Source organism: Schistocerca cancellata, chromosome 12 (genome assembly GCF_023864275.1).
Source record: "Schistocerca cancellata isolate TAMUIC-IGC-003103 chromosome 12, iqSchCanc2.1, whole genome shotgun sequence".
Classification (NCBI taxonomy): domain Eukaryota; kingdom Metazoa; phylum Arthropoda; class Insecta; order Orthoptera; family Acrididae; genus Schistocerca; species Schistocerca cancellata.
This window is the reverse complement of record NC_064637.1, coordinates 108,907,241-108,922,833: the sequence shown is the minus strand read 5'-3', so window position 1 is coordinate 108,922,833 and position 15,593 is coordinate 108,907,241. Positions and strand designations below refer to the sequence as shown.

General features: G+C 54.4%; 1 pseudogene; it reads right to left on the bottom strand.

Annotated features, from left to right (window-relative positions):
- Positions 1 to 491: 491 nt before the first annotated feature.
- LOC126109496 (uncharacterized) overlaps positions 492 to 15,593 on the bottom strand; it is a 63,521-nt pseudogene continuing 48,419 nt past the window's right edge.

Sequence of the window (15,593 nt, the reverse complement as noted above, 5' to 3'; positions counted from 1 at the left end):
CCACGAAAGGCTATCAATAGACAATCGACAATAGACTGTCCGTCTCAGGGCCAGCACTCCTCCTTGTATGCAAAAGGCAGAGGGTGCTGCAGACCCGAGTTCAGCCATGGCGCGACCTGTTCCATTGGCGGTAACGCCCTGAGACGCCGACGGCTGCGACAGGAACTGTGGCCAGCGATGTCACGGTCAGGGCGCGCGTGCGCGAGTTGGTTGAGTCCATGGATACAACATTCCTCCCCCCTTGAAAGGCCACCAAGACATCAGGTGCTGCAAGGGCCTGACGACGAAGGGGGGTGTGGCTGCTGTGAGGCGGTGGGGAGCCAACGTAGCGAGGCTGTCGGTCGTTGAGTCCCGCGTCCCGGCATTTGCCCTGCAGGAGCCGGAACCAGCCGAAACAGCCCCAAGGACGCAACTCACAGCAGCCATGACAGACCCAACTAACGCACTCCAACTCTCGAAGACGACTATGATGTAGCCTCCGGCGACGGCGACTATGACCCATGCAAAGCAGAGGCGATGGAGGCCCGGTCCGAAAGAGCTGAAGGGCGGGCTGGAGCAGCCTGGGCAACGGCGTTGACTTCCATCGGGGTTAGCACCTGCAGCGGCGACGGCGACGGCTGCGGGGGTGGGGTCAGCGAGGGACGCCCGCCATCCAAGAACCGGGGTGAGGCTGCATGTGGATCTGCAACATTGCCACACTCGCGATACTGCCGCGGACTTCAAAGCTGCAGCTGATTGCAGTTGCGGCGCTGCAAGCCAAATGGGGTGGACAAAAGATACATATGGGACCCTAAGCGCCATACGATGGTACCCTGGACCCAGCGGCGGCGGCCTGAAAACAAGTTGAAACACACTGGAGTGTTAGGCGCAAAGCGATCATGCGGCCGCAGCAGCGTTGGCGTGCACGGGGGCGGGTGCAGCAGGGTGGGCAGAGTTTGTTGACGACATCCATGGAACAACTCTACTGGCTCGCGATGGCCCATCGCCAGTAAATGATATGATGATAGGAAGAGTAACAAAGCTTGGTCTCTTGTGTGGTTGGCGTGAAGTTTGCTCAGCTGTTGTTTGAAAGTACGAAAAAACCGCTCAGCCTCGCCACTGGACTGAGGGTGAAAAGGAGCACGTGTGAGATGAGCGATTCCATTATCAACACAAAACTGTTCAAAATCCTGCAAAACAAAAGAGGGTCCATTGTCTGTGACAATCAGTTCAGACAAACCTTCAATGCAAAAGAGCGACAAAAGTGCACGGACGGTACTCTGAGTAGTAATATAGTTAATTGCCATGACAAAAAGAAACTTGCTACAGGCATCCAAAACAATAAGCCATAAAGTACCCCAGAATGGGCCCGCAAAGTCGAGGTGAATGCGCTGCCAAGGCGCAGAGGGTGTGGGCCATGAAACTTCTGAGATGGGGCTGACGTGTTTGATGCACGAATGGCACTGAGTGGTTAACTGTTCTATATCTCTGTCCACTCCTGGGCATGTGCAATGCTGGCGTGCAAGTTGCTTAGTGCGTACCATTTCCTAGTGGCCCTGATGTAGCAATTGCAAAACTTCGCATCGCGAAGATGTGGGAATCACCACACGAGCTGGTCCCGACGGAGAGCGAAGGAGCAAAACATCACGTTGCGATTTGCAATGTTCTTCGGCGATCGTGGCCATGCCGTGCGAACAAGACGCAAAAGTTCACTCAAATCAGTGTCTGAAGCTGTGGCCCGTGCAATCTTGCGAAAGTCCAGAGGAAAACTAAGTACGACGTCACGGTCTTGAGAGTCGATGTGACAACAAGCAATGTCTGATTAATCAAAAGCTGTGTCCTGGGCGATTGGCAAATGAGACAACACATCCGCATTGCAATGGTGAGATGTGGGCTGATATAAAATTTCATACTGGTAATTTGACAATAACAAGGCCCACCGTTGCAATTTCTGAGCACAAACTGCCTATTGGCTTCTGTCTCGGGTTCTTCGGCCGACGTTCATCTAATGATTTTTCTGACGTTTCGCCAGCACGAGTGGCTGGCATTGTCAAAGCTTCACCCTCCATTGCCGATGGTGAACTGGAGGCGAGCTCGCGGCCGCAGACTATATGTACCTGGCGCGCGAACGTCCGAGGGCTTCTCCGCGGTCATTTCCGGTGCGGTTCTCCTCTTGCTACCTGCGACGGTCGTTCGCTGCAGTACGGGAAGCCAGGATCCGTTTACCTTAAGGCTTTCCTCTTTCTTGTTCAAACTGTTCGCGTGTTTTTGGATTTCTACAGCTTCTCTGAACAAGCGCGTGTGATAGTGCTTCTCTACAGCCAGAACTTCCGTGTCGGCGAATTTTATTACGTGGTCGGTCTCATTCAGTGCGTGCTCTGCCACGGCCGATTTCTCCACCTGCCCCAACCTGCAATGTCGCTTATGCTCTTTGATCCTGGTGTTAATGGATCGTCCAGTCATTCCGACAAACTTTTCCGCATGTGTAAGGTATACGGTATATTCCCGACATTGCAAGTGGGTCTCTTTTCTCCTTCGCCGATCTAAGACACTCTTTGATCTTCCTTGTCGGTTTGAAAATCGTCTTTACGCCGTGTTTGCGCAATATACGGCCGATTCTGTCCGTCACTCTGGGAATGTATGGCAGAAAGGCCGTACCCGACATTTCTTTTTCTGGTTCCTTACTTCGCCGAGTGTTTGGCTCTGTTACACTTCTAATGTAATTTGTGGAGTACCCATTGCTCCTCAGAACAGTTTCCAGGTGTTGCATTTCTCGTTTGAGGTGTTGAGGCTCACATATTCGTCCTGCTCTCGTTACGAGCGTACTAATCATGCCTCTATTCTGGCTCGGGTGGTGGTTTGACAGTTTGTGCAGGTATCGGTCCGTGTGTGTCGGTTTTCGATACACGCTGTGTCCCAGGTTTTCGCCGTCCCTTGTGACCAGCACATCTAGAAATGGCAGTTTCTTGTCCTTTTCTACTTCCATGGTAAATGTTATGTTGGCATGGAGGCTGTTCAAGTGTCTCAGGAATTCACCGAGCTGTTCTTCACCATGGCTCCACACCACGAAAGTATCATCGACGTACCTGTACCACACCTTAGGTTTGCAAGTCACCGAGTCCAGTGCCTGTGCTTCGAATTGTTCCATGAAGAAGTTGTCCACCACTGGACTGAGAGGACTACCCGTGGCAACGCCTTCCAGCTGTTCGTAGAAATCGCCATTCCACGTGAAATAGCTCGTGGTGAGACATGCATGGAAGAGCTTTTTGATGTCTTGCGGGAACATGGAACCGCGGAAAAGTTTATGTCGGAATGACTGGACGATCCATTAACACCAGGATCAAAGAGCATAAGCGACATTGCAGGTTGGGGCAGGTGGAGAAATCGGCCGTGGCAGAGCACGCACTGAATGAGACCGACCACGTAATAAAATTCGCCGACACGGAAGTTCTGGCTGTAGAGAAGCACTATCAAACGCGCTTGTTCAGAGAAGCTGTAGGAATCCAAAAACACGCGAACAGTTTGAACAAGAAAGAGGAAAGCCTTAAGGTAAACGGATCCTGGCTTCCCGTACTGCAGCGAACGACCGTCGCAGGTAGCAAGAGGAGAACCGCACCGGAAATGACCGCGGAGAAGCCCTCGGACGTTGGCGCGACAGGTACATATAGTCTGTGGCCGCGAGCTCGCCTCCAGTTCACCACCGGCAATGGAGGGTGAAGCTTTGACAATGCCAGCCACTCGTGCTGGCGAAACGTCAGAAAAATCATTAGATGAACGTCGGCCGAAGAACCCGAGACAGAAGCCAATAGGCAGTTTGTCAACAAGTGGCCACGAAAGCCTTAACAATTTTGAATTTCTGAGCAGTTCGGGGGGGGGGGGGGGGGGGCGGCTTTGCAGGATGGAACAACGACTGTAACGGCTTATGGTCAGTCATGAGCAAAAATTTCCTGCCATACAAGTATTCATGGAACTTCGTTACTCCATTTATGATGGCTAAGGCTTCCTTCTCAAGTTGGGAATAGTTCTGTTGTGTGGTGGTGATCAATTTGGAAGCAAAAGCTATTGGGCGATCAGCTGATCCGACAGTGCACCTAACCCATAGGATGAAGCATCCACAGCAAGAACAATTGGTTTAGAAGGGTCGAAATGTACAACGAAACGACCACTCAACAGTGCTGTTTTCAGTTTTTGGAATGCCACTTGGCGTTCAGCTGACCACACAAACGGAATGTTGCGCCGACGTAATCGGTGCAAGGGGGGCAGCTGTTTGCCTAACATGGGTATGAACCTATGATAATAGGTAATCTCACCTAACACAAACTGCAACTCAGGTAAGTTCTTAGGCGAAGGAAGGCCGGCAATGGCACGAAGGTGTGACTGCAAGGGATGTACACCTTGGGCGTTGGTAACATGTCCAAGATATTCTATTTCCATACGAAAAAATACGCACTTTTCCTTGTTCAGTTTGAGCCCTGCTTCCGACAACACTGTAAACAAGCGACACAAATTCTGCAAGTGTTCCTCTGGAGTACGACCAGCAACCACAATGTTGTCCAGATAATTTGAGCATAAAGGTACTTTGGCAGTCAATTGGGACAAGTAGCGCTGAAAAATTACAGGAGCGGAGGAGCTGCCGAATGGGAGGCGCAAATATTTAGAGAGACCCAGGGGAGTGTTTCATCACAAAAATGTCCTGGGATGGTTCATCTAAAGGAATTTGATTTGTGGGACGTGTATTTGCAATCTTGGAATAGTATCGGCCCATGTCTAGTTTGTCCATTAAGTCCTCAGGGCGAGGGAGAGGATAGCTATCGACAATTGTCTGTGGATTCACTGTATTCTTGAACTCCACACACAAACGCAAGGAACCATTGGGTTTCTTTAGTACAACTAAAGGGGAGGCCCACAGACTGGCACTAATGGGTGCAATGACTCCCTCATTTTGCAAAGAACGGAGTTCTTCTGCGACTTGCTCGTGCAATGCGTGAGGCACTGGTCTTGCTTTGCAAAAATGTGGGCGGGCGTTATCCTTCAGCGTGACGTGTGAAACATAATCACGTACGCAGCCGAAACCACTGCCAAACAAATCGGGGAACTCTTCTCAAAGAGGAACAACAGCACGTGGAATAGGGCATTCACCAACAGCTGAAACATGGTCTTGGATGCCGAGGCCAAACAAATCAAAGCAGTCCAGTCCAAAAATGTTTTCGCACGAACGTGCGGCTACAACATGCAATTGAATTGTCCTGGTCACATTATGGAATTGCGCTGGCATGCTACATGTACACAGTACTATAATACGTTCGCCACTATATGCCATAAGCGGAGCAGAAGGTTGAGCAAGTTTAGGCTTTCCTAGCAATTTATACACCGGCTATTTATCAGTGTAACGGAAGAGCCTGTACCCAACTGAAATTTCACACAATATGAAGCAATGTGCAACTCTATGTACAATTTGTTCGCCCGGCATTGCACAGAGGGCGGCAAAGCACTATTAACTACATTGACACTACTATGCAAACCATTTGCTAGAACACCATCTTCAACACTGTTGTCTTTAGAACTAGTAGCAGGAACAGAATGTCTGTGTCCAGAAGCACGAGAAGAAATTGAGTTCTGTTTACACTGTTGGCACCCGTCCACAATTGTAGCAAGAATAATTACACGACGGGCAATTTTCGCGTTTGTGATGCACATGACGCATTGGGCATGATTTCACAGGTGCTGATTGGGAGCACGCGGCGCCTGACGACGGTTGGTCTGTTGTACACAATGTCCGTCCGACACACGACAAACTGTAGGCAAGTCAAAACTATTTTGAGCACTTTCACATGCATCTCTGCTTTCCAAGATAGCTACGACTTGGTCTAGAGAGGGATTGGGGATCTGCCGAATCTTTTTTTTTTTTGTGGTTTTAGGGCACAAAACTTCTATGGTCATTAGCGCCCAGCCCGTGACTTAAGACAGTAAAAAATCGAAATTGAAAACCAGCAGCAATGGGAACAAAGTCATAAAATTGGAGAAACTAAAAGTAGAAGGAATGCTTAAAAATCCACTACAGAAAGGGGGTGGTTGTCCCCAAAAAAAGCTTCAAATGACTGACGTCATTTCACTGTCACTAATAAACTGGAGAACGCGGTCGGCTGAGCGCGTCATCTGCTAAAATCGACGATAGATCAGGCGATAGCTGTAGACGGGAGCGTAACGGATTAAAATAGGGGCACTCAATTAAAAGGTGTCTTACCGTCCACAGCTGAGAGCAGTGGGGACAGAGTGGGGGAGGATCACCGCTTAAAAGATGTCGATGGCTAAAAAGACAGTGCCCTATCCGGAGTCTAGCTAAAATTACCTCCTCCCGACGACGCGTTCGGGAGGAAGAGGTCCAAGCGCAAGGAAGGGCTTTCACTTCCCGCAATTTATTACGGGGAAGTGTTGACCAATGCGCATGCCATAAATGAGCAACTTTGCGACATAAACCGCTCCGTAGATCGGTGAAGGGAAGCGACTGAATAGCTGGCCGAGGAAGAGAGACTGCAGCCTTGGCCGCTATATCGGCCGCCTCATTCCCACAGATACCAGCGTGTCCCGGGAGCCAGAGGAACGCCACCGAGACGCCTCCCAGGTGGAGCAAGCGCAGACAGTCCTGAATCCGGTGGACCAGAGGGTGCACAGGGTAAAGAGCTTGGAGACTGAGGAGAGAGCTGAGAGAATCTGAGCAGATAACGTACTGTATCCGCTGATGGCGGCGGATGTAGTGGACAGCCTGGAGAACAGCGTAAAGCTCCGCAGTATAAACCGAACACTGGTCGGGAAGTCGAAAGCGATTTGGGGTGTCGCCAACAATATAGGCACTCCCTACACCTAACGATGTTTTCGAGCCGTCGGTGTAAATAAATGTGGCGTCCGTCATTTGTGCACATAGAGCAGCAGGTGCCCGACGATAAACAAGTGTAGGGGTACCATCCTTGGGAAATTGACAAAGGTCACGGAGCAGGCAGATCCGGGAACGGAGCCAAGGCGGTGCTGTACCCCAAGTTGTCAAGAAGGTTGTAGGAAAGCGGAAGGAAAGAGAATGGAGCAGTTGACGGAAGCGGACTCCCGGGGGTAGGAGGGAGGAGGAGCGGCCTGCATACCCTACATCAAAGAAGGCGTCGAAAAAAAGGTCATGGGCTGGATTAGCAGGCATGGAAGACAGATGGCTAGCATAACGACTCAGGAGGACTGCTCGCCGATTGGACAGCGGAGGTTCAGCAGTCTCAGCATAAAGGCTTTCCACAGGGCTAGTGTAAAAAGCTCCAGACACTAAACGTAATCCACGGTGGTGGATAGAGTCGAGACGCCGAAGAATAGACGGCCGAGCAGAGGAGTAGACTATGCTTCCATAGTCCAATTTCGAGCGCACTAAGGCGCGATAGAGGCGGAGAAGGACCACTCGGTCCGCTCCCCAGGAGGTACCATTCAGGACACGGAGGGTGTTAAGCGATCGCAGACAGCGAGCCGAAAGATAGGAGACGTGGGAGGACCAGCACAGTTTTCTGTCAAACATAAGACCCAAGAATTTAGCGACGTCTGAAAACGGAAGGTTGACAGGACCTAGATGTAAGGAGGGCGGAAGAAACTCCTTACGTCGCCAAAAATTGACACAAACGGTCTTACTGGGTGAGAAACGGAAGCCGGTTTCGATGCTCCACGAGTGGAGGCGATCGAGACATCCTTGAAGACGTCGTTCGAGAAGGCTGGTCCGTTGAGAGCTGTAGTAGATCGCAAAATCGTCCACAAAGAGGGAGCCCGAGACATCAGGAAGGAGACAATCCGTAATTGGATTTATGGCGATGGCAAACAGTACAACACTCAGCACGGAGCCCTGGGGTACCCCGTTTTCTTGGGAGAAAGTACGGGAGAGAGTAGTGTTCACCCGCACCCTAAAAGTGTGCTCTGCCATAAATTCGCGAAGAAAAAGGGGCAGCCGACCTCGAAAGCCCCAAGAGAACAGTGTGCGGAGGATGCCTGTTCTCCAACAGGTACCGTATGCTCTCTCCAGATCAAAAAATATTGCTACCGTTTGGCGTTTCCGGAGAAAATTGTTCATGATATAAGTGGAGAGAGCAACAAGATGGTCAACTGCAGAACGATGCTTCCGAGATCCGCATTGGGCTGGTGTTAAAAGACTGCGGGATTCCAGCCACCAAGCTAAACGGTAATTCACCATACGCTCCAAAACCTTACAGACACTACTCGTGAGAGAAATGGGGCGATAGCTAGAGGGGAGATGTTTGTCCTTTCCAGGTTTCGGAACGGGAACGACATAGCTTCCCGCCACCGTCTGGGAAAAGTACTGTCGGTCCAAATTCGATTATAAAGGCGAAGGAGGTAACGCAGACCATGTCCAAATGTTGCTGCATTTATCAACCCATAGATACCATCCGGTCCTGGGGCGGAGGGGCGAGAAGAAGAGAGGGCATGTTGGAGTTCCCGCATGGAGAAAACAGTATTGTAGCTTTCGTGATTTTGAGAGGAGAAAGCAAGATGTCGTACTTCCGCTGCACGTTTCTTCGGGAGAAACGCTGGCGGGTAATTGGAAGAGCTCGAAATCGCAGCAAAGTGCTGACCCAATGAGTTAGAAATTGCGACGGGGTCCACTAAGGTATCATGCGCGACAGTGAGCCCAGAGACCGGGGAGAAACTAGGCGCGCCTGAGAACCGTCGAAGCCGACTCCAAACTTCCGAGGAGGGAGTGAAGGTGTTAAATGAGCTAATAAAGAATTTCCAGCTTGTCTTCTTGCTATCGCGGATGACGCGACGGCATCGCGCACGGAGCTGCTTATAGCGGATACAGTTGGCCAAAGTAGGATGGTGACGGAAAATGCGAAGAGCACGTCGCCGCTCACGTATTGCGTCACGGCATGCCTCGTTCCACCAAGGAACTGGGAGGCGCCGGGGCAATTCGGAGGTGCGTGGTATTGAACGTTCCGCAGCTGTAAGAATAACGTCGGTAATATGTGTGACCTCATCGTCGACGCTGGGAAAGCGACGGTCATCGAATGTCGCTAGAGACGAAAAAAGTGTCCAATCGGCTTGGGCAAATTTCCAGCGTCGCGAGCGCATATATGGCAGTGGAGGCTGCAGTCTAAGGACACATGGAAAGTGGTCACTCGAGTGTGTATCATCAAGGGCGAACCATTCGAAGCGCCGAGCTAGCGGAACAGTACCGACCGCAAGGACAAATGAGATAAATTTGTCGTGGAGGCAAACAAAAATGTGGGGACCCCAGTGTTGAGGCAAACTAGATCCGCTTGGTGGAAGACGTCTAGCAATAGGGAGCCACATGGACAAGGATGTGGAGATCCCCAAAGCGGGTGGTGGGCATTGAAGTCCCCAACCAGCAAATAGGGGGGTGGAAGCTGACCAAGAAGATGGAGATCAGCTCGTGCCATTGGTGTGGATGATGGAATGTATACAGTACAAAGAGAGAACGTGTATCCAGAAAGGGAAAGACGGACGGCGACAGCTTGGAAGGAACTGTTTAAGGGGATTGGGTGATAATGGAGAGTATCATGGAGAAGAATCATGAGACCTCCATGGGCTGGAGTGCCTTCAACAGAGGGGAGGTCATATCGGACAGACTGAAAATGAGGGAGAACAAAGCGGTCATGGGGACGCAGCTTTGTTTCCTGAAGACAGAAGATGACCGGCGAGTAGGATCGTAAGAGGATCGACAATTCATCCCTATTGGCTCGAATGCCGCGGATATTCCAGTGGATAATGGACATGGGGTGAACAGAAAATGGAGGAATGTGACCAAAGTAGCTGTCAACTCAACGACTGCTCAGAGCTTGTGACCGACAGCATGGAATGGCATTCAGCCGAAGGCAGAAGATCCTGATCCATAGGGTGGTCAGGAGCAGCCCCTGCCACCAGCGATCGGCCGGTTGACCGGCCACCAGCAGTGCGCCTCGACGACACGGAAGACGGCCGAGGGCGATTTCTGCCAGGTGGTGCTGTAGATGGGACACGCCTTGGCGGAGAAGGAGAGGAACTGGGTTTCTTTGTAGCCTTCTTAGAAGTATGATGTTTAGATGAAGGAGGAACCGATGGTTGTGAAGTTGCGGTACGTAAAAACTCTTCACGAGTATGCTCTTTTTTCGAAGACTTGGCGTCTGACTTTTGGGCTCGAGATTTAGCAGAACCCGACGAAGGGTGAGCCATAGAGTGGGCAGGCGAAAGTGGTGAGGTTGAACGAGCGATCTTTGCGCTGGCCGATCTGACGACCGTGGCACTAAAGGTGAGGTCGCAAGTCTGCGTGGCCGCCTCCTTTGTTGGCCGAGGAGAAGCAAGGACAGTGCTGTGTTTTCCTGTCTGAGACACGGTGGGCTGTCGACTGGCGAATAATTTTCGAGCAGCAAAGGTCGAAAACGGGGCAATCTCGAGAGGAAGCAGCGTGGTCACCCATACAGTTGATGCAGCGTGGGGATGGAGGTGGACAAGCACCCTCATGGGCATCCTTGCCACACGTAACACATTTGGCCGGATTGGAACAGGACTGGCTGGTGTGATTGAACCGCTGACACCGATAGCAACGCGTAGGGTTTGGGACATAAGGGCGAACGGAAATTATCTCATAGCCTGCTTTGATTTTCGATGGGAGTTGAACTTTGTCAAATGTCAAGAAGACAGTGCGGGTTGGAATGATGTTTGTGTCAACCCTTTTCATTATGAACAGCCGTTACGCCCTGGTCAGACAGGTAGTGCTGAATTTCTTCGTCAGACAAACCATCGAGGGAGCGTGTATAAAGGACTCCACACGAGGAATTTAAGGTACGGTACGGTTCCACTCGGACAGGAAAGGTGTGGAGCAGAGAAGTACGCAGCAATTTTTGTGCCTGGAGGGCACTGACTGTTTCTAACAACAGGGTGCCATTCTGTAATCTGGAACAAGACTTTACAGGACCTGCAATTGCATCGACACCTTTCTGAATAATGAAAGGGTTGACCGTGGAGAAGTCGTGACCTTCGTCAGACCGAGAAACAACAAGGAACTGTGGCAACGATGGAATAACTGTCTGTGGCTGAGACTCAGTATACTTACGTTTGTGAGCGGACATAGTGGAAGGTGAGGAAACCATTACGGAAGAATCCCCCATGATTACCGGCGTCTCCGATGGCGCGCTCCTCCCTTGTGGGGGCCCTCTGGGGGCACTCCCACCTTAGGTGATTGTTCACACCTCAGGTCACACCTCCCGACAAACGGACGGAGGGACCAATCGGCACTTTCGGAAGGTATCAGCTCGGGTAATCACCCCTCCCTGGGCCTGGCTGTTACCAGGGGGTACGTACGTGTCCTACCTGTCTACCCGGGGCAGGGAATTACGCGTTACCCCGTCACCGGCTACGCACAAAGGACGTGGGTCGGCCTTCAGACACGCACAGGGAGGAAGAAAGAGAAAGGGAAAGGGAAAGGAAATAAGAGAGGTCTCAAACGCCGCAGCGGAGAAAAGGGAAAGAGAAGAGGTAAGGAAAAGAGAAGGACAAAGGAAGGGAGAAGACATAAATGCAAGGAAGGCGAAGAATGCAGTACATTTACGAGCGTCCGTCTCCGGACGTAGGCACAAACCATACTCCCAGAGGGGGAGAAAGGAAAGGAAAGAGCCAGAGGTGAGGGGGTGGGGAGGCGAAGATGGGGGAGGGGGAAGGATGAGGAAAGGGAAGGCATGCAGCCCGGAAAGGAAGGAGGGCCACATTAGCTCGGGGTCCCGTGCTCGCTACGCACGTATCCACAAAAGAGTTATGTACCCCCGGGGGGGGGTCTGCCGAATCTGTTCCCTTACTTTAATGTCTTGCACATTCTGAGTTATTGCGTCATGAATCACTATCTGCAAAAGGTTTCCCACAGTCACACGCAAAATGACAGAAGTTAAGGGCTTAAGGTCAGTGATCCACTATTTGTAAGTTTGACCCAGCTGTTTGCGATAGGAAAAAAATCCGAATCTGGCTGCAGCAACTAGAGTTTGAGAGTCAAAGTACTGCGATAAGGCCTGGATGCACTGATCATATTGCAAAAGTTCAGGTCGGGAGGCCGGGAAAAGTTTTGCCAATAAATGGTACACTTTAACACCGGTGGAGGCCAAGAGAAAAGGAAGTTTTAGCTGACCTGGGTGTTCGTGTGCTGCCATGTGTGATCCGAGTATCATATACTCTTGCCAAGTTTCTTCCTCTTGATTGAAGGCTCTGTATGGTGGCGTGCAGGTTGGTCGGTCGGTCCGTTGGGCCGACGGCAGCAGGGGAAGTTGATTGCTGCTGCGCTGCTAAGTACAAAGAAGGAAACCTTTACCCGCAGGAGAAAGGTCCTTCAGCATCTGAATATGAATAGAATCAGGCCCTGGAGCGGAGGACCATGACCGGGCAAGTACGTTTTCGAGTTCCCACATGGTGAATGGGACATTATAACTTTCACAATTCGAGGAGCGGAAGTCAGGTGGCCTAGCCTCCTCTGCCTGTTTGCGGGGGAGGAAGGCAGGGTGGTAATGAGCGGAGCTCGAAACCTCTGCGAAAAAGCGGCCGAAGGCATTGGAGACAGCCTCAGGGGCCACAAGGACGTCATTCGCGACCTTCAAGCCAGAAACTGGTGAGTGGGCCTTAGTGCCAGATAGCCGGCGCAGGCTACCCCAGACAACAGAAGAAGGAGTAAAACTGTTGAAGGTGCTTGTGAAAGCAGCCCAGCTGGCTTTCTTGCTTTCTTTAATAATACGACGACACTGTGCACATAATCGTTTATAATTGATACAATTCGCCACTGTAGGGTGGCGTTTAAAGGTGCGTAAAGCACGTCGACGAGCACGTAAAGCGTCTCTACATGCTGCGGTCCACCAGGGGACCGGTACGCGACGTGGAGAAAAAGTAGGGTGAGGGATGGAATATTCAGCAGCAGTGAAAATGACTTCCGTGAGGTGTGCGACCTGACGATCGCAGCTTGTGAAGGTTTGATCCAGAAAGGTCGCCCTGGAAGAGAAGAGCCCCCATGCTGCTTTGGAGATGGTCCAACTAGATGAGCATGGAGAGGGGGTGTGCTGCAGGAGATGGATAACACACGGGAAGTGGTCGCTCGAATACATAAACTGGCGTGCAAGTTTGGTAGTACATATAGAGAGGTCTAAATGGGAATAGGTATGAGATGTGTCCGAAAGAAAAGTAGGTTCGCCAGTATCGAGGCAGACAAGATTGAGGTGGTTGAAAAGGGCTGCTAACAAGGAGCCCCTCGGGCAGGATGCTGGAGAGCCCCAAAGGGGATGGTGGGCATTGAAGTCTCCAGTTAACAAAAATGGTGCAGGTAGCTGAGCAATAATTGGCATGTCTGCCCTGGTAACGGCAGACGACGGAGTGTGAACGGTACAAATGGAAAATGTAAAAGTGGGGAGAATAATTCGTATGGCAACTGCCTGCAGGCCGGTGTGCAATGTGATGGGATCGTAGTAAATATCATCCCCGACCAGCAACATAACCCCTCCACGAGGCGGAACGAGGCGGGGGGGGGCGGAACGAGGCGGGGGGGGGCGGAACGAGGCGGGGGGGGGCGGAACGAGGCGGGGGGGGGCGGAACGAGGCGGGGGGGGGCGGAACGAGGCGGGGGGGGGGCGGAACGAGGCGGGGGGGGGCGGAACGAGGCGGGGGGGGGCGGAACGAGGCGGGGGGGGCGGAACGAGGCGGGGGGGGCGGAACGAGGCGGGGGGGGCGGAACGAGGCGGGGGGGGCGGAACGAGGCGGGGGGGGCGGAACGAGGCGGGGGGGGCGGAACGAGGCGGGGGGGGCGGAACGAGGCGGGGGGGGCGGAACGAGGCGGGGGGGGCGGAACGAGGCGGGGGGGGCGGAACGAGGCGGGGGGGGCGGAACGAGGCGGGGGGGGCGGAACGAGGCGGGGGGGGGCGGAACGAGGCGGGGGGGGGGAACGAGGCGGCGGTGGTGGGGGGGGGAACGAGGCGGCGGTGGTGGGGGGGAACGAGGCGGCGGTGGTGGGGGGGAACGAGGCGGCGGTGGTGGGGGGGGGGAACGAGGCGGCGGTGGTGGGGGGGGGAACGAGGCGGCGGTGGTGGGGGGGGAACGAGGCGGCGGTGGTGGGGGGGGGGGGGAACGAGGCGGCGGTGGTGGGGGGGGGGAACGAGGCGGCGGTGGTGGGGGGGGGAACGAGGCGGCGGTGGTGGGGGGGGGAACGAGGCGGCGGTGGTGGGGGGGGGGAACGAGGCGGCGGTGGTGGGGGGGGAACGAGGCGGCGGTGGTGGGGGGGGGAACGAGGCGGCGGTGGTGGGGGGGGAACGAGGCAGCGGTGGTGGGGGGGGGAACGAGGCGGCGGTGGTGGGGGGGGGGGAACGAGGCGGCGGTGGTGGGGGGGGGACGAGGCGGCGGTGGTGGGGGGGAACGAGGCGGCGGTGGTGGGGGGGAACGAGGCGGCGGTGGTGGGGGGGAACGAGGCGGCGGTGGTGGGGGGGAACGAGGCGGCGGCGGTGGTGGTGGGGGAACGAGGCGGCGGCGGTGGTGGTGGGGGAACGAGGCGGCGGCGGTGGTGGTGGGGGAACGAGGCGGCGGTGGTGGTGGGGGGAACGAGGCGGCGGTGGTGGGGGGGGAACGAGGCGGCGGTGGTGGGGGGGGGGAACGAGGCGGCGGTGGTGGGGGGGGGAACGAGGCGGTGGCGGCGGGAAGGAGGCAAAGGGGGGGGAAGGAGGCAAAGGGGGGGGAAGGAGGCAAAGGGGGGGGGAAGGAGGCAAAGGGGGGGGGGAAGGAGGCAAAGGGGGGGCGGGGAAGGAGGCAAAGGGGGGGCGGGGAGGAGGCAAACTGGGGGGGAAGGAGGCAAACTGGGGGGAAGGAGGCAAACTGGGGGGAAGGAGGCAAACTGGGGGGAAGGAGGCAAACTGGGGGGAAGGAGGCAAACTGGGGGGGAAGGAGGCAAAGGGGGGGGAAGGAGGCAAAGGGGGGGGAAGGAGGCAAAGGGGGGGGAAGGAGGCAAAGGGGGGGGAAGGAGGCAAAGGGGGGGGAAGGAGGCAAAGGGGGGGGAAGGAGGCAAAGGGGGGGAAGGAGGCAAAGGGGGGGAAGGAGGCAAAGGGGGGGGGAAGGAGGCAAAGGGGGGGGGAAGGAGGCAAAGGGGGGGGGAAGGAGGCAAAGGGGGGGAAGGAGGCAAAGGGGGGGAAGGAGGCAAAGGGGGGAAGGAGGCAAAGGGGGGGAAGGAGGCAAAGGGGGGGAAGGAGGCAAAGGGGGGGGAAGGAGGCAAGGGGGGGGAAGGAGGCAAGGGGGGGAAGGAGGCAAGGGGGGGGAAGGAGGCAAGGGGGGGGGGGAAGGAGGCAAGGGGGGGTAAGGAGGCAAGGGGGGGTAAGGAGGCAAGGGGGGGGAAGGAGGCAAGGGGGGGGGGGGAAGGAGGCAAGGGGGGGAAGGAGGCAAGGGGGGGGAAGGAGGCAAGGGGGGGGGAAGGAGGCAAGGGGGGAAGGAGGCAAGGGGGGAAGGAGGCAAGGGGGGAAGGAGGCAAGGGGGGAAGGAGGCAAGGGGGGAAGGAGGCAAGGGAAAGAGTAAGGAAGGCAGTGAGATGGAGAAGAACAAAGAATGGAACCAACCAAAGGAAGAAAGAAACGAGAAGT